Source organism: Oncorhynchus nerka, unplaced genomic scaffold (genome assembly GCF_034236695.1).
Source record: "Oncorhynchus nerka isolate Pitt River unplaced genomic scaffold, Oner_Uvic_2.0 unplaced_scaffold_2506, whole genome shotgun sequence".
Taxonomy (NCBI): Eukaryota; Metazoa; Chordata; class Actinopteri; order Salmoniformes; family Salmonidae; genus Oncorhynchus; species Oncorhynchus nerka.
In genome coordinates this window covers 2,689-22,293 of record NW_027038793.1, presented here as the reverse complement: position 1 = coordinate 22,293, position 19,605 = coordinate 2,689, and the positions used below count along the sequence as shown (strand labels likewise).

At 41.7% G+C, this 19,605-nt stretch overlaps 1 pseudogene; it reads right to left on the bottom strand.

The window, feature by feature from the left end:
• Positions 1-3,666: 3,666 nt before the first annotated feature.
• Positions 3,667-18,761, bottom strand: LOC115130905 (NXPE family member 3-like; annotated as a pseudogene).
• Between the last annotated feature and the right edge of the window lie 844 nt (positions 18,762-19,605).

Sequence of the window (19,605 nt, the reverse complement as noted above, 5' to 3'; positions counted from 1 at the left end):
GTGCATGGTGATCTTAGGCTTATGTGAGACTGCTCGGTCCTGGGAACCCATTTCCTGAAGCTCCCGACAAACAGTCATTGTGCTGACGTTGCTTTCAGAGGCAGTTTGGAACTAGGTAGTGAGTGTAGCAACCGAGACAGACGATTTTACAGCTACACTTCAGCAATTGGCAGTCCAATTCTGTGAGCTTGTGTCGCCTACCACTTTGCAGCTGAGCCGTTGTTGCTCCTAGATGTTTCCACTTCACTCTTAATAACTATTTAATCAAACTGTATATTTCAGAAGTTTACCAAGGTCTTAGTTTTCTCCTCACACAACTTTTTGAATTCAATTTTTTCACTCCGGATGCTTTATCTGGACATAGATCCCCCCCTCCAAAAAAAAGACACCTAAGCAACATTATGCCTTCTCATTGCAGTCGCTGTACTCTTAATATACAGGAGAATGATCTCCTTATGTTGAGGATAGACGAGTTTCAAGCTCGGCTTCAGACACAATCGTTACGCAAGGGCAATTTAAGTGTAGGAAAGGATGATACATCATCTGTGCCACCAGTAAATATGGGTAGTAGTGTTAATCCCCATGCACAGTCCCCGCTGCCGGACAATTTTCTCATGGCTTCTGGAAAGAAATTGTTATGGAAAATGTGATGTTTGTGCTTTTCTAATAACCAATTTCTAGGTTCATGCAAGTGACTGATTGATGATGCCTGGGAGGAATCTTTACTATCAGTATTAGCAATTTGGCAGTACGTCCAGAACATTGTTTTGAGAACTGAAAGGGGTGTCTCAGTTTCAAGGTCTCATAATGGAGAGAAGAAGCCTTGTGAGGTATTGGTCTGTCACACGCATGAACCAAACATTGAGGATGAATTAATTATGAATAATGACTAAGCTAAAACATGCAAATATAACTTGTCTCTTACAGCAGTACCTCAGAGAACTAACGGGACTGCTCCGACAGAGTTCTGATCAACCTGTACTGAGTGTGCAAAGGTTGTTGTAACCTCTCCAGCTTGCTGATAAAAAAAATTATGATTAATTTAAATTTGACTTCAGGTGTTCCTGGTGGTAATTTCCATGACAAAATGCTTGCGGCATGCTCAACCAGTGTCGCTAATTGGGCCGATATAAACTTTTAACCAGTTTTCCCCACTAAGCATCCAGTAGGAGTCAGAGCTCAAGCCTTCTCAGGTCTCTCCTCTACCCGCTACGGGGTCTGATCCTCCGAAGCCTCCCACCATTAGCTCTGACAAATTGAAAACCCTAGTCATTGTCGACTTCATTACCCACAATATTAGACATCTGAAGAATCACCCAGCAATCATACATTGTTTTCCACTGGACAGGGCTAACGACGTAAAAGCTTATCTGAAGATGGTACTGGCTGAGACTAAAACTGGCGAGTGTAGTTTTTGATATTGTTATACACGTCGGCACCAACAAGGTTAGGATGAAACAGTCAGACGTTACCAAAGAATCATTCAGCAATATACATTGTTTTCCAGTGGACAGGGCTAACAGCATAAAGGTGAATCTGAAGATGATGCTGCCTGAGACTAAAACTTACAAGTTTAGATAGGGATATTGATATCACGTCGGCATCAACAATTTTAGGATGAAACAGTCAGACGTCACCAGGCACAACATAACTTCGTCTAACTTAGCTAGAAAGGTGTGTTGGCATCAAGTAATTGTCTCTGGCCCCTCCCGCATGACTCACAATGACAACGTGAACGATATTGGTCGACAGTCTACTGGATGGGGCATTATATGTTCCTTCATTCATTGGATTCCTATCTCCTTTCTATAATATCTCTGGCACCGGCACCATGCAATGCACCCTGGACTAAAGAGGCAGACAAATAGAAACTACGTTAAATTACACATTTTTTCAAGGTAGGAATATCCCCAAAATATGATCAATGGCTCATTGAGCCAGTATCAGCCAGTATTGAAATCTGACATGTATGATATACATTTTTGCAATCTATGTTCCATGTTCTCTAATAGGGCTGGGAATTGCCAGACACCTTACAATTTTTATTTATTTTTTATTTAACCAGGCAAGTCAGTTAAGAACAAATTCTTATTTTCAATGACGGCCTAGGAATAGTGGGTTAACTGCCTGTTCAGGGGCAAAACGACAGATTTGTACCTTGTCAGCTCGGGGATTTGATCTTCCGGTTACTAGTCAAACGCTCTAACCACTAGGCTACCCTGCTACCCCAATACGATATTATTACTGGATATTTTTTTGCGATTCAATAGTGATTTTGAGATTAAATGTTCAAAACATATTGCTCACCATATAGTATGTGTTCTGCAGAGGACAAGAGCCATGAGAAAACTGGTTTTGATCAGTAATGGAGATTTTCAGTGCTGAAAACAAAATGGCTCCTTATTTAAAAAGAAGATGGAGAACAAACTATGAAGGCAAAATACTAGAGTTTTGGTGCAGGTATAGACAACAGCGCAAAAATAATTTGCGATAGTCAAAACAATAAGACACATATTGTCAAAAATAATATTCTGATACATAACTGTATAGGTTATTTCCCCTATCACTATAATCTAATATGTTAAGACAAGCTAAGACCATGGTATTTAAAGGCCCAGTGACTTTGTGTTTTAAATATATTTCCACACTGGAGTTTGAATAATACTGTGAAACTGTGAAAATTATGATAATACCCTTTCAGTGTAAGAGCTGTTAGAAAGTCCTAGCAAAATGTTTATCACTGTAAGGTACCTAACTAAGCATGTGCTTAGTGAGTCCACCAGATCAGAGGCAGTAGGGATGACCAGGGATGTTCTCTTGATAAGTGTATGAATTAGACAATATTCCGGTCCTGCTAAGCATTCAAAATGTAATGAGTACTTTTGAGTGTCAGGGAAAATGTATGGAGTAAAAAGTAAGTAATTTTCTTTACGAATGTAGTGAAGTAAAAGTAGTCAAAAATATGAATAGTAAAGTACAGATATCCCAAACAAATGACTTAAGTAGTACTTTAAAGCATTACTCCTTAAGTACTTTACACCACTTCTTTTTGGAGTATTTGTACCAAAGATATTGGGTCTTTAAACAAACAAGTTCTCTTTAGCATACAGAGGAAGGGGTCTGCTGAGACGTATAACCATCAAAATTGGTTGTAGCCAAACTAAGTAACTGACTTTATTTTAAGACAACCAAGTCCATGTGATGTTGTCCATGTGTGGTTCCTTAGAAGAAATGATTGAGAAAGACAAGCTAAGATATTTATTTTAAAAGTTAAAGAAACTGTTCTTGTTTTAATGAAAAGTTATTTCAAAATATATATATTTATGTTTAAGTTGAGGGACTGCAGAGAAGAATGGGAAACTCCCCAAATACAGGTGCCAAGCTTAGGCGTCATACCCAAGAACACTCAAGGCTGCAATTGCTGCCAAAGGTGCTTCAACAAAGTACTGAGTAAATAACAATCTAACAAAAGATTATAGAAAAGCAAGTGACAATCTGTGGATAAAAATATAAGAATAAAGGTAACTGCAATTCTCATGTGTCCTTCTGATAGAGAAATTCTAAATTACTCTATGCTTTAATTGCCAAAACCAATTTCACACTCGTTTCTATTCATTAATGAGGTGTAAGTTCATTAATTATGCATGAAGTAGATCGAGACCAGTCTTAAAAGCCAGGTAAAGAGCGTTTAATTCCAGAGAGTATTAAATGCTTACACACATTACCACAGGTTATAAACTGAAAATGACGTCAGCGTTTTCCAAACGTTCCGTTCACAAACAGAGGGCCCCTCTAATTCTCAAGCCTCCGCGTTATCAGCACGAAGTCAAGGCCAGTCAGCATAAATCAACATTCCCGACCATTTTGGAGATGGCCCGTTCCCACCACCTGGAGATTTGTACAACTGAATGAACTTAAAGAACAGACCTTCATTGTTACTAAACTTCCTGACTACATTATATACAATTGTGAAAGGGAGCAAGAGGGACAGTACATTATAGCATTTGGACTAGTCAGTTTCTGATTGGAATGTATACATAGTCATTTCAAACATATTTTCCTCTATAAAAATATAAGAATAAAGGTAACTGCAATTCTCATGTGTCCTTCTCAATTGCACATAATGTATCTAACAGCAAATTCAAATAGTCTGTATTAATAATAATCTATCAAATTCTATTTAAATGAAAATCTCATGAAGTGCTTAAAATACAACAAGGAGCACTGGGTATCAGCGCTTCTCTTGAATCGATTCTCTGTGGATATTAATAGTTATGCTATTCTCAGAAATGTGTAAGAAACAGAAATGATAACGGTTGAGGGGATTTTAGTTGTAAAGAAAACATTGAGCTCTGTGGTTTGCCATAGTTTTGACGAGTGTTCATAGTTAAAGTAGTTTTATTTTAAAATAAGGCCAGTTAGAAAAGCTTTACATTCATTTTGAAAAAGGCAAACCGTTTTTAAAGGAATTCTTCCTAACATTAAATCCCTTTTCCAATATACTGTAGAATCCTTTCGAGACAGCATTTTGTATACAGTAAGGCACAATGTTATTACAGGCATGACTACAGCATTTTTGACTGTGGACAAACAAGGACAGGAAGAGATCCACTTCATTTTGGATCACCACAGAGGGCGGGTGAATGTTGTCCAGAGAATAATGGCAGGAGGTCATCTGCCAAACGTCGATGAGGACCAGAGGCAAGTCCCTGAAAATTTCCCTGAGTGCCATGTCGAGCTGCCAGGAGAGCCAGTCGCTGCCATACACATCCTTGTAGCCCGTGTTAGCTGACTTGATCACTACCAGAGTAGTGGGAGATCGGCTAAGGAGCGACGCCACAGCCCTACGGATGACGACCAGACGGTGTGCGTACACATAGCCAGTGGGTACGTGGTGAAATGAGCCCATATGGTGAAGACGACTACAGAGTGTGCACCCCCTGCCATATCCTCCAACTCCCTGGCGATGTAGTGAAGGTCAGCCCAGGGGTCTTGCTTGTCCGTATAGGTATCCCATGGGCCCGCCAGATAATACGGGTGTTGGACTGGGTGTCGACTGCCTCAAAGGGGCCCGATTTGCTTGATGTGTGAAGGTTCAGGCGTTTCAATGCTGCAAAGGATCATAAGTTTAATGCAAATATATTAATTCCGACAAACAATGTGCTGGGATACGCATTAAAGAAAGTTATAAAAGTTTGCACTTCTGCCGTATACCATGACTTACATGGGTGTCTTTGCATTCAACAATACTAGTTACATAATTGCCTGGCCAAAGCTTTATTAACCCATGTAAACCCATTTGAACACGACTTGACTACAAACATATTAACATAATAAACTGATTACAAACTATCATACTTGGCACAATTTTCTCCAGGTAGTCGAACCACTGACGGAGAGTGGAGTCACCCATCATAAGGATCTGTTTGTCCTTCAGGCATCCAGATATCAGTTTAGCTGAGGGAAAGGATTTTGAGTCACACACCAGGGATGTCCAGTGATCCTGGAGGTAGAATCCAGCTGGTACTGAGGTGTGCAAACCAGGACGACATTTTGTTTGTGATCCTAGAGAGAAAAAATACTTTCAGGCCTATGTTAGAACATGGGGTTAATAGATAAGTGGGTTAATAATTAATCATATGCGTTAGGCTAAAGCATGTGATTAATTTGAAATGTTTTTATATATTCTCATTTTGACATTCATTGTGATAATCCCACAACTAATCATGTGATTAATTTAAATGTTTTTAGTGTCATCTATGAACATAAATAATTCAAAATGATTGTTTACTCAAAAGTGAAAGCTTGTTTATGTCGTCAAAACAAATTGTACTGGCAAAGGACTTGCATCACCTTGAAGCAACCATTGTGGTTGTTTTTATTTTATTTTTTCTGACAGTCAAAGCTGTGAGAAACACACACGGATGTCTCTGCAAAAGTCTTGTGAGTTGCAGTCAATTAACTAGGCCTATGTCAGACTTGGCTGTTGGTTCATAAGTTTAGCAAAGGAGAAGTAGTTTGGAACAACTTACGTATTTCAGTGTCCTGTTGCTGGACATCGATAGTTGAATCGTCACCTGGTACAATAATGTTCGTGGAACTGCAGAGAAGGAACTGTTAGTTTACAATCATTTCAAAACGTTGTAACCAAAAGTGTTTTGAGATTTTGTTCTTAGCACTGTTTACTACGTGGCTACTGTGCCATGTGTTTCAACATCTTTTCTGCAAGAAACTTTCATGTTTCCCACCAGAAATGTATATATTATAATGGTTTCAATCACTAACGATTGAATGTGGGCTGGTCTGACCTAATTCCAATAAGGGAAATTTCCCCCAAAATTAAAATGTATTTAGGCATTTCCTACACATTCCCATTTTATGTCATTGTTATCTGACTATAGTGGTGAGCAAAATGGGGACGTACAATTTAATGACATCATAACATTGTATTCTTGAGATGACTAAAAGAGAATTCTACATAGTCATTTTCAGCATCAAATGGGAAACCTTCCAAGCAAATCAAACTAAGACATTACACATTATCATTAGCCTCTACAGGATTGATTGGTCCCACTCAAACGTTTGAGCTAACATAGGCTAATGCACTTTGTCATTATGGGGTATTGTGTGTAGATGGGTCAGAAAACAAATCCATTTAATCCAATTTCAATTCAAGCTGTAACAAAACAATGTGGAATATGTCAAGGGGTATAAAAACTTTCTGAAGGCACTGTATCTACCTCTTTAGAAGGGTCGTCTCCACCTTGGAGAGTACTGCCTGGTAACCGCCCATGCTGTGGTAGGTCAAAGCATGGCAAGGCAGGGAAGATGGCCGACGACAGAACCAGGTCTCCCCAGTGACTGGCTCTCTGTACTCACAGCAACACTGTGACTCGTTCCCCACCAGCCTAGGACTTCTCTGGGCATTGCACATCACCGTTTCCTGCTTGCCACCCTCCTCAAAGTAGCCATGGAAGTAGACCTTATCTGGGTCCTGTTCCCTTTGCCTACACAGTACCTGCACGGCCTCACTAGAGTGCACTAGGCGGATGGACACCTTGGCAGGTCCGGGCCAATGCAGGGCCAGACGGGCAGTGTAGGTGCCATTAAAGTGGTCTGTTACAGCTCCATAAGTACTGGCCTTAAGTTCTGAGTTAAACAACTTGGCCTGAAAAAAGTCCCCTCCATAGGTTTTGATCCTGTTTTTAGTATCTCTAGCTATCAAAATCACATCTATAAACCCTCCAACTGTGTGGTTTGAATTGGGGTTGACAACAGAGAATGAGCACTTAGTGGGGTTTGTGGCCTCATCTGTGGATAAGGGGACAACAGGCGGTAATGACCATTGTAGCTCTGTGAGCAGAGATTCCCATTCCTCTTTACTTATTAAGGAGTCATTGGTTGGTGTAAATGTCCTGTTGGTGATTCCACTACAACTTGTGAAGCTAGTGTGGTTGTATTTGAGATGATTGGATGGTGACACATTCAGCAGGCACTGGTTGAATTGACATACCTAAAGTGAGACAATGAAAGAATCTGTTTATCACCAGACAAACGATTGGCCTAATTATATTGACTAAAGCCTAGAGGCACATATAAAGTGTACCTTAATAACTCTTGAGCTTAGTATAGCTGTCTTACCCCATCAAAACCACTAACACAGTGCATTCGGAAAGTATTCAGACGTCTGGACCTTTTCCACATTGACAAGTTACAGCCTTATTCTAAAATTGATTAAATTGTTTTTTCCCCCTCATCAATCTACACAGACAATACCTCATAGTGACAAAGCAAAAACAGGTTTAGAAATTTTAGCAAATGTATTTAAACTAAAAACTAATATCACATTTACATAAGTATTCAGACACTTTTTACTCAGTACTTTTGTTGAAGCACCTTTGGCAGGGATTACAGCCTTGAGTATGATGCTAGAAGCTTGGCACACCTGTATTTGAGGAGATTCTCCCATTCTTCTCTGCAGATCCTCTCAAGCTCTGTCAGGTTGTATGGGGAGCATTGCTGCACAGCTATTTTCAGGTCTCTCCAGAGATGTTCGATCGGGTTCAAGTCCGGACTCTGGCTGGGCTACTCAGGGACATTCAGAGACTTGTCCCGAAGCCACTCCTGCGTTGTCTTGGCTGTGTGCTTAGGGTCATTGTCCTGTTGTAAGGTGAACCTTCACCCCAGTCTGAGGTCCTGAGCGCTCTAGAGCAGGTTTTCAACAAGGATCTCTTTACTTTGCTCCGTTCATCTTTCCCTTGATCCTGACTAGTCTCCCAGTCCCTGCTGCTGAAAACATCTCCACACCATGATGCTGCCACCACCATGCCTTAAGGTAACCTTTATTTAACAATGCAAGTCAGTTAAAACAATTTCTTATTTGCAATGACGGCCTACCGGGGAACAGTGGGTTAACTGCCTTTTTCAAGGGCAGAACAGATTTTTACATTGTCAGCTCGGGAATTCAATCAAGCGACCTTTCGGTTACTGGCCCAACTCTCTAACCACTAGGCTACCTGTCACCTTAGGGATGGTGCCAAGTTTCCTCCAGACGTGACGCTTGGCATTCAGGCCAAAGAGTTCAATATTGGTTTCATCAGACCAGAGAATCTGTTTCACATGGTCTGAGAGTCTTTAGGTGCCTTTTGGCCAACTCCAAACGGGCTGTCATGCCTTTTGAGGAGTGGCTTCCATCTGGCCAATTTATCATATGGGCCCGAATGGTGGTGTGCTACAAAACTGGAGCAGAACTGGAGCTCTGTCAGAGTGACCATCGGGTTCTTGGTCATCTCCCTGACCAAGGCTCTTCTCCCCAGATTGCTCAGTTTGGCCGGGCTGACAGCTCTAGGAAGAGTCTTGATGGTTCCAAACTTCTTCCATTTAAGAATGAAGGCCACTGTGTTCTTGGGGACCTTCAATGCTGCAGATCTTTGCCTCAATACAATCCTGTCTCAGAGCTCTACGGACAATTCCTTCGACAACATGGCTTGGTTTTTGCTCTGACATACACTGTCAACTGTGGGACCTTGTATAGACAGGTGTGTGCCTTTCGAAATCATGTCCAATCAATTGATTTTACCACAGGTGGACTCCAATCAAGTTGAAGAAACATCTCAAGGGTGATCGACGGAAACAGGATACACCTGAGCTCAATTTCGAGTCTCATAGCAAAGGGTCTGAATACGTATATAAATAAGGTATTTCTGAGTTTTATTTTTTATTAATTTTCTAAAATATTATGAGGCATTGTGTGTAGATTCATGAGGATTTTTATTTATTTAATCAATTTTAGAATAAGGCTGTAACGTTACAAAATGTGGAAAAGGGGAAAGGATCTGAATACTTTCCGAATGCGCTGTATAATCTTGTATCAATAATGCTGTCGTAAACAATGTATAGCTTCAAAATGGTTAAAACAAAATAAAGGTTTAAAATGATCCTGTGGATGGCATGCCAGTCTTAACATCTGAAGCTCTGTCTATACATTTGGCATGGGTTCCATTTCAGAACTTACAAATAAAAGATAAATGCAGATCAATAGAATCAAAGCCAATATCAGTAGCTGCAGCAGTCTTCCCATCCTCCATATATCTGTTGGTAAATTAAAGAGAATGTCAAAGTGAACTCTAGCACAGTAATAATAAACAGTCACAATTATACCAATCTGAATGAAAATGTGTAAATTAATAGAATGGATATATAGTGTAGGTCAGGTTTATTCTCAGAGGGGAAGATGCATTTATCTAGTTCTCAACAGGATTAATGGGGCAAATCAACAACATGCTTTGTTTCCTACTCGGACTCTGGAGAGAAGTTCACTGCTAGAGAGAAACACATGAGGATGGTGGACGCTAAAGTTAGCTATCTAGATAGCTAGATATTGACTGCATGTATTGTTTTTTCAACTTGCTGCTTGACTGGTCACACTTTCAGTTCTGTTTGGTAAAGCCTACCACTCTTGTTCGTGATGAAAATAGAGAGCTGCTAATTCAACAGTTGTTGCTAGCCTGCATGAAGCTATATACTGCAGCTCGTGCTCGCACTGGAGGAGACGCAGATGGGCACAGTCTGGAGGCTCAATAGAGAGCAATAGTAATTGTAGGCCCTAACTCCGCCATGGTTCATTAGCCAAAGCCTATAGGGAAATTAATTGTTTAGATAAATGCCACAAATAAGGTCTGAGGTAAACACAGGCTTTGGAGATAATCAGCTAACGTAAGTTTTGTAAATCTTGACTCATTTATGTAATCCAAAAATCACTTAAAACAGAAAGGTTTCATACTTCATAAAGGTCATGGTAACTGAATGTTATTGTTGTTCATTTTCTCGATATCTAAAGGCAAAACCTAGATTTGAGCTAATGTCATAATAGCTGAAACTGTAATTACTACAGTGAAAGTGTCAAAGTGGGCCTCCCGAGTGGTGCAGCGGTACTAAGTCACTGCATCACAATGCTTGAGTGTCACTACTGACCCGGGTTCGATCTAGGCTGTGTCACAGACTGCCGTGACCGGAGACCCATGAGGTGGTGTACAATATGCCCAGAGTCGTCCAGGTTAGGGGAAGGTTTGTCTGGGCGGATTTCCTTGTCCTAGCGACTCCTTGTGGCGGGCCGGGCACCTGCAAGAAGACTTCAGTCGCCAGGTGTACAGTGTTTCCTTCGACACATTGGTGTGGCTGGCTTCCGGGTTAAGCGAGCAGTTTGTCAAGAAGCAGTGCGGCTTGGCAGGGTCGTGTTTCGGAGGACGCATGGCTCTCCACTTTTGCCTCTCCCGAGACTGTATGGGGAGTTGCAACGATGGGACAAGACTGAAACTACCAATTGGATATCACGAAAAACAGGTAAAAGCACACAAAAAAAGTGACAGGTTTTTATTTGATCAAAAACAACTTTATATTGAAGGCTACCATTTGTTTTGTAACAGAGGGGGTTAAATATAAGCCTCGCGGTCTGGCTGTCAGACCTCATCATTACGGACATATCCAAGTAAATACCAATAGAACAAAGCTCAAATAAACAAAAATGCAGCTTGTGTGTCATTCCAGGTGCAATGTTTGACATGACTGTGGAAGCTGAAATTTGCTAGCTAACAAGTGACACGAACGTTAGCAAAGATACTGGTAAGATATCTCAATATATCTCATCAGCGTCGTTTCCAATGGGAGAAAACTAAGCATAGTGTGCAGACCAAGCAAGGGGGTGGACAGAGCCAAGCAAGAGTTAGCGAGATCCTATTGGCATGTTTTAGCATCTACATGCATATTTCCATCAGGGAACGCCTTCTCTCTGAAGTGCACATGTGCAATAACTCAATTTGCCCTTGTACTTCTGTCATGATGTTGGCCTGTTTGTAAAGTTTATGACCCTCCATAAATACTTTCCCCCTTTCCTCTCTACAGTGTGACTCTTGGAAACTTGGTTAACATAGTCGGGTAACATCAAAAGGGTTGTGAACAGAACCATATTTCGGTAATTCAACCAGTTTTAAAATATGCGTTGGTATTAAACAATATGATATCAGATCAGTTGTCATCTGAGACATTTTTACTGATAATAGGACGACAAACTGTATCTTGGAAAGTCTACACATAGTTATCAGATTAACATTGAATTGTTGTGCAATTTAAATGTTTAAATATGAAACTATTTGTGAACAGATGAAATTTAATTTTAGCTTCTAAATGAGAGAATTGGTTTTCATAAGTGAACTAGCCTCAACTCAGTGGCCCCGCCCATGTGATCAGACATTAGTTGTGAGCTATGAAACACGCCCTTCTCTCCCTACTCTACATAAGCCCTTCACGAAAATGTTACATTTGTGTTCCCGATGATGTGAGGACGGCTGTCCAGATGTTAAAAGGGCTGATATCAACTACAGAACTGAGACAACAACCTAACGAAATTAGCATCGTGTTCCAGACGCCGTGAGGGCTGCTGTCCAGAAGTTAAAAGGGGCAAATTTCAACGTGGAGGTGACGATCGACACATTGAAGACATGATTTTTAACTATACTAGCCAGAATATAGCATGAGCATATAATATGGCAACTTGGTATGAACTTTGAACTCTTATTCACTAAAGAAGTGATACTTCCTAGCCGTTGAGTTAGCAGCAGCAGCTGTAAACACAGGCTTAGAAAGGACGGACAAAGTTTGTTCTACCACACGGCGACGGTACTACAATGTATCCACTCTACCACCAGACATTCTTCAGAGGACAAGAGATCCCTGCTGGGCAACCCGGCCTTCCATCTACGACCAACCTATTGAAGTGCAGCTCACAGTAAACATTTCTTGTATTATTCTTTTTCAAATGGTCGGTTATTTACGATAGCATGGCTTCAAGGTCTGATAGAGCCCCAAACCCTTTGTTCCTCAGTCTTCCCGCGCTTTCATTTCACCCAACCCCATTTCTTGTGTAACCAGCCGTCATATCTGTTCCGTCCGCTAGAGACGTCGTTTTGCATGACCTAATTAGTAATCAATGTATGACCCATCCTGCGTATATGTAATTCTGTGCGATTGTTTAGGTATTTAATAAATAAGGTGGTGGACCGGACAGACATGCAAGCATACATTGGTCTCTTGATTTTGGCTGGTGTTTACAGATCCAGAAACAAATCTACCACCAGTTTATGGGATGCAGAGTCTGGTCGGGTAATTCTTCGTGCCACTATGTCACTCCAGACATTTCATGCGTTGTCACGGGTGATTCGCTTCGACAATCGTGGTACAAGACGAGGCCGCCGTCAACAAGACAAGCTGGCAGTGATCAAAGAGGTTTGGCAGAAGTGGGTGGAGAGCCTGCTACTCATCTATAACCCAAGTCTAGACATCACAGTGGAAAGCATCTGGTCACTTTTAGGGGACGCTGCCCATTCAAACAGGACATGAGTAAACCATCTAAATATGGAATAAAGATATGGGCAGCATGTGATGCCAGGACAAGTTATGCCTGGAGCATGCAAGTTTACACCGGGAAATCTGCTGACTGTGTTCCCGATAGGAACCAGGGGAAGCGGGTGGTCCTGGAAATGACTGCACGTCTCCAGGGGAACAACATCACGTGACACTTAACCTCAAATGCTCTTGGTCAGGAGCTGCTCCGAAAATAAATTACCAAGTTCGGGACGGTCAGAAGGAACAAGCCTGCGTTGCTTCCTGCCTTACTCACTGCCAAGGACAGGGATCTTTTTCCTGTACATTTGCCTTCACAGATACACACACTTGTGTCCTACTGCCCAAAGAAAAATAAGAATGTGCTCCTGATGACAACTATGCACAGGGATGCCGCTGTGAGTACCAGAGAGGACAAGAAGCCCAATGCCGTCCTGGATTAACCTTGATAAGGTCTAACTTTTTTTTATCTCATGTACTTTTTTTTCTACTACCAGATTGCTTTTTCTGCACCATAAAAACAAGACATGTTGTTTGGTGAAATGCTTATTGAAGTTGTGAACAACATGGAGTCAATTCTATTCATTTGAATATGTAAATATGTTTTAGATGTGATAAATTAAAACGCTTTGATGCAATTTCACGTTATTATGCAAGACATGAAGTATCACTTGTACATACTCATTTTTTTATTTACTGATTGTTGCACTTTTGCAGGTTACTGGCACATACTCTTGTAAGAGGATGCCGGTACGTTGGACAATGGAGGTGTTCTTCAATATCCTAGATGTATCAGTCTACAACGTGTTTGTGGTGTGGATCGAGGTGAATCCAGGCTTGAAGCAGTGGAAATTCTTCAAGGGGAGACTATTCCTAGAAGAGTTGGGGAAAACCATGGTGGCAGCCCTCATTCAAAGGCGCCAACACCTTCCTCTGCTGGATTGGTGAGAGATATACAAGGGCCAGAAGCAAGATCTATGGCCGCAAGAGACAGAAGCAAAAGGAAGAGGTGCAATCTGTGTGCACCAAGAGATGTCAAAACGAGCATTATGTACCATAAATGCAGTGCATATATTTGCAAGGCACATGTAACAACCACCACGTATTGTTCAACATGTGCATGAGAACACATAAAATGTAACCACCATTGATTTACAGATTGTTAGTTGTTATTGTTAGTAATACTGTTATTGTTACTGTTCTTTAAAACCAGTTAGGGCTAGGCAGAATACTGCCCCCTTTGGATGAATTGCGTGCCCATCGTAAACTGAAAAGAAATGTCCAAAATTGCTAATATATGCATATAATAATAATTGGATAGAAAACTCTAAAGCTTCTAAAACCGTTTGAATTATGTCTGTAAGTATAACAGAACTCACAGGGCAGGCAATCTCCCAAACTAATTTTTGGAGTACTAAAAGTTGGGGCAACTTTGACGTCATCGCCCCACCCTTCCCAACCAGCTATGGATCTGGAGACACTTTCTATGTCTTCCACTAGATGTCCTCATTCAGTACAGCGTTTAATTGTGCAAATCCCGTGAGCTTTGACCCTTTGCGAGGCGAAAGAGTGGATGTCGCGAGAAAATACATGGGGGCAAGAGCGCACGTTGGGAACAGATCTGTCTTTGTTCCAGCTTGCCTCAGAAGAAGCACGATTGTCTAGTAGACTTGAGAATCGTTTTGTACGTTTAAAACATCCTAAAGCTTGATTCTGCACTTAGTTTGACCAGTTTAGTCGACATATGTAATTTTGAAGTTTTGATGCACAACTGTTCGGGACCAGAAGTAATTTTTGGTAGCATTTCAAGTGGAACTCGTAGCATATGCTAATACAAAGACACATGACTTGAAACCAAACGATGTATTGGGTAAGTATGACTCCTTCCACTACATTCTATTTGGAATTTGTCTGCGTTGTCGTGACCGCTCTTTCCTGTGGATTTCTCAACAAAGCGACAAACAAACGGAGGTATTTTGGATATAAAAATAATCTTTATGGAACAAAAGGAACATTTGTCTCGTGAGTGAAAACATCCGAAGATCAAAGGTAAACGATTAATTTGATTGCTTTTCTGATTTGTGACCAAGCTTCCTGATGCTAAGTGTACTTAATGTTTTGTCGTGCATCGATAAACTTACAAACGCTTGATTGCTTTCGCTGTAAAGCATAATTTCAAAATCTGACATGACAGGTGGATTAACAAAAGGCTAAGCTGTGTTTTCCTATATTGCACATGTGATTTCATGAATATAAATATTTGTAGTAATATTTATTGAACGTAGCGCTATGCTATTTTAGCGGTTGTTGATGACACTTATCCCGATAGGGGGGATTGCAGCCATAACAAGTTAAACAATTTAAAGGCATTGCTACCAAATACTAATTGAGTGCATGTAAACTTCTGACCCACTGGGAATGTGATGAAAGAAATAAAAGCTGAAATAAATCATTCTCTACAACTATTCTGACATTTCACATTCTTAAAATATTATTAAAGATCATTAACTGACCTACGACAGGGAATCTTTACTAGGGTTAAATGTCAGGAATTGTGGAAAAACTGATTTTAAATGTATTTGGCCAAGATGTATATAAACGTCTGACTTCAAATGTATTTTTTTAACCAAACCCATTCAACATTCTGGCAACATTGACATCCTCTGGGAGAAAACAGTTGATGATGAGATGGCGGCCCAGAAAATAATGGGTACACTGAACCAGTAAGAATTATAAACGTACTACTACACACTAAGTGTACAAACCATTAGGCACACCTTCCTAATATGGAGTTGCATTCCCTTTTGCCTTCAGAAACGCTTTGATTTGTTGGGGCAATAACTCTACAAGGTGTCGAAAGCGTTCCACATGGATGCTAGCCCATGTTGACTCAAATGCTTCCCACAGTTTTCTGGATATCCTTTGGGTGGTGGTGGACCATTCTTGATACACACAATAAACTGTTGTCATGACTGTCTTGATCAGGTCAGGTTACAGGAGACCACAACCCTACAGATTATCTCTCAACCCCAACAGAGGAGGAGAGATCTAGGGGTCTGAAGACGTGGGGGGTTTTATGGCCCCTGGTAAATCTCAGGCCACAGACAAATTCCTTTGTCCTGTCACTATGAAGAACCATCCTCAGAACATTAAACATGAAATAAAAGGGACTTTGGAACAATGGTTTCCGTCAGCCACAACGGAGATCAGCCACAACGGAGATCAATGGCACCCAGAAACTGGTCTGGAGAGAACCACCCCTGTAGAATTTCTGAGGAAAGCCAGTGGGTAGGTGGGGGTCTACTGAATGCTATGAGCTAGGGCATAAGTACCCGTATTGAGTAGCTTGGATGAAAGGTGCCCAGAGTAAACGGGCCTGCTCCTCAGTCCCAGTTGCATATTATTATTAGTATTGATTAGAAACCACTCTGAAGTTTCTAAAACTGTTTGAACGATGATTGCACCATCTAAACCGATGTGAAATATATATTTTCCATGACCAAATAGATTGTATTTTCAGCTGTTTGAAGCTGGTGTAGAAAACTGAAAGTAAAGGATGCAAGTAAAGGATGCAAAAACAAAAATAGCGTACGTAGAGCAGATCTACCGCTTCTTAGACTTGCATTCATTGAGAAAGAAATGTGAGTATTGCAGCTTTAACGTATATAGTTTGATAACTACTAAACACTTCATTTCTAGATGTTTTTTCAATCATAAATGTATCAATTTGACATCAATATATGTTGGAAGGTAAAACCAAATCCTATATGGATGTGGCAGTAAATACTACATCATTATTTTCCATCAGCCAGTGTGCTTCAATAGGACAAAGTTGAAAGAATCACTCTATAGGGCTCCTGAGTGGCGCGGTGGTCTAAGGCACTGCATCTCTGTGCTAGAGTTGTCACTACACACCCTGGTTTGATTCTAGACTGTGTGCACAATTGACATTTGTATCTTGTTTTTTTGTATTATAACTTTTTTTTATTACCAAATATCGAACCTATAATTATCCTATGTATTGGTGACTAAATGTTGACATGGTACTTCACAAAAACAATACAAAAATAAAATAAACTGTAGCTGGCTCGACGCCATTGTTTCAGTTTTGCTGATCCCTGCCTACAGGCAGAAAATAAAACAAGAGGCTCCCACGCTGAGGTCTGTCCAACGCTGGTCAGACCAAGCTGACTCCACACTCCAAGACTGCTTCCATCACGTGGACTGGGACATGTTTCGTATTGCGTCAGATGGAAATATTGACGAATACGCTGATTCGGTGTGCGAGTTCATTAGAACGTGCGTCGAAGATGTCGTTCCCATAGCAACGATAAAAACATTCCCAAACCAGAAACCGTGGATTGATGGCAGCATTCGCGTGAAACTGAAAGCGCGAACCACTGCTTTTAATCAGGGCAAGGTGTCTGGTAATATGTCCGAATATAAACAATGCAGCTATTCCCTCCGCAAGGCTATTAAACAAGCTAGCGTCAGTACAGAGACAAAGTGGAATCTCAATTCAATGGCTCAGACACAAGAGGCATGTGGCAGGGTCTACAGTCAATCACGGACTACAAGAAGAAACCCAGCCCAGTCACGGACCAGGATGTCTTGCTCCCAGGCAGACTAAATAACTTTTTTGCCCGCTTTGAGGACAATACATTGCCACTGACACGGCCTGCAACGAAAACATGCGGTCTCTCCTTCACTGCAGCCGAGGTGAGTAAGACATTTAAACGTGTTAACCCTCGCAAGGCTGCAGGCCCAGACGGCATCCCCAGCCGCGCCCTCAGAGCATGCGCAGACCAGCTGGCCGGTGTGTTTCGGGACATATTCAATCAATCCCTATACCAGTCTGCTGTTCCCACATGCTTCAAGAGGGCCACCATTGTTCCTGTTCCCAAGAAAGCTAAGGTAACTGAGCTAAACGACTACCGCCCCCGTAGCACTCACTTCCGTCATCATGAAGTGCTTTGAGAGACTAGTCAAGGACCATATCACCTCCACCCTACCTGACACCCTAAACCCACTCAAATTTGCTTACCGCCCAAATAGGTCCACAGACGATGCAATCTCAACCACACTGCACACTGCCCTAACCCACCTGGACAAGAGGAATACCTATGTGAGAATGCTGTTCATCGACTACAGCTCGGCATTCAACACCATACTACCCTCCAAGCTCGTCATCAAGCTCGAGACCCTGGGTCTCGACCCCGCCCCTGTGCAACTGGGTTCTGGACTTCCTGGCCGGGCCGCCCCCAGGTGGTGAGGGTAGGCAACAACATCTCCTCCCCGCTGATCCTCAACACGGGGCCCCACAGGGTGCGTTCTGAGCCCTCTCCTGTACTCCCTGTTCACCCACGACTGCGTGGCCATGCACGCCTCCAACTCAATCATCAAGTTTGCGGACGACACAACAGTGGTAGGCTTGATTACCAACAACGACGAGACGGCCTACAGGGAGGAGGTGAGGGCCCTCGGAGTGTGGTGTGAGGAAAATAACCTCACACTCAACGTCAACAAAACTAAGGAGATGATTGTGGACTTCAGGAAACAGCAGAGGGAACACCCCCTATCCACATCGATGGATCAGTAGTGGAGAGGGTAGCAAGTTTTAAGTTCCTCGGCATACACATCACAGACAAACTGAATTGGTCCACTCACACTGACAGCGTCGTGAAGAAGGCGCAGCAGCGCCTCTTCAACCTCAGGAGGCTGAAGAAATTCGGCTTGTCACCAAAAGCACTCACAAACTTCTACAGATGCACAATCGAGAGCATCCTGGCGGGCTGTATCACCGCCTGGTACGGCAACTGCTCCGCCCTCAACCGTAAGGCTCTCCAGAGGGTAGTGAGGTCTGCACAACGCATCACCGGGGCAACTACCTGCCCTCCAGGACACCTACACCACCCGATGTTACAGGAAGGCCATAAAGATCATCAAGGACATCAACCACCCGAACCACTGCCTGTTCACCCCGCTATCATCCAGAAGGCGAGGTCAGTACAGGTGCATCAAAGCTGGGACCGAGAGACTGAAAAACAGCTTCTATCTCAAGGCCATCAGACTGTTAAACAGCCACCACTAACATTGAGTGGCTGCTGCCAACACACTGTCATTGACCCAACTCCAGCCACTTTAATAATGGGAATTGATGGGAAATGATGTAAATATATCACTAGCCACTTTAAACAATGCTACCTTATATAATGTTACTTACCCTACATTATTCATCTCATATGCATATGTATATACTGTACTCTAGATCATCGACTGCATTCTTATGTCACTAGCCACTTTAACTATGCCACTTTGTTTACTTTGTCTACATACTCATCTCATATGTATATACTGTACTCGATACCATCTACTGTATGCTGCTCTGTACCATCACTCATTCATATATCCTTATGTACATATTCCTTATCCCCTTACACTGTGTATAAGACAGTAGTTTTGGAATTGTTAGTTAGATTACTTGTTGGTTATCACTGCATTGTCGGAACTAGAAGCACAAGCATTTCGCTACACTCGCATTAACATCTGCTAACCATGTGTATGTGACAAATAAAATTTGATTTGATTTGATTTGATATATTGGCACTATTCCATTTTGGTTCAATATTTATCAGTTTGGAGCAGTTTTATTATGTGAAATGTACTGTTAACAAATGACAAGAAAATCATATCAAATGTAATGTGAAT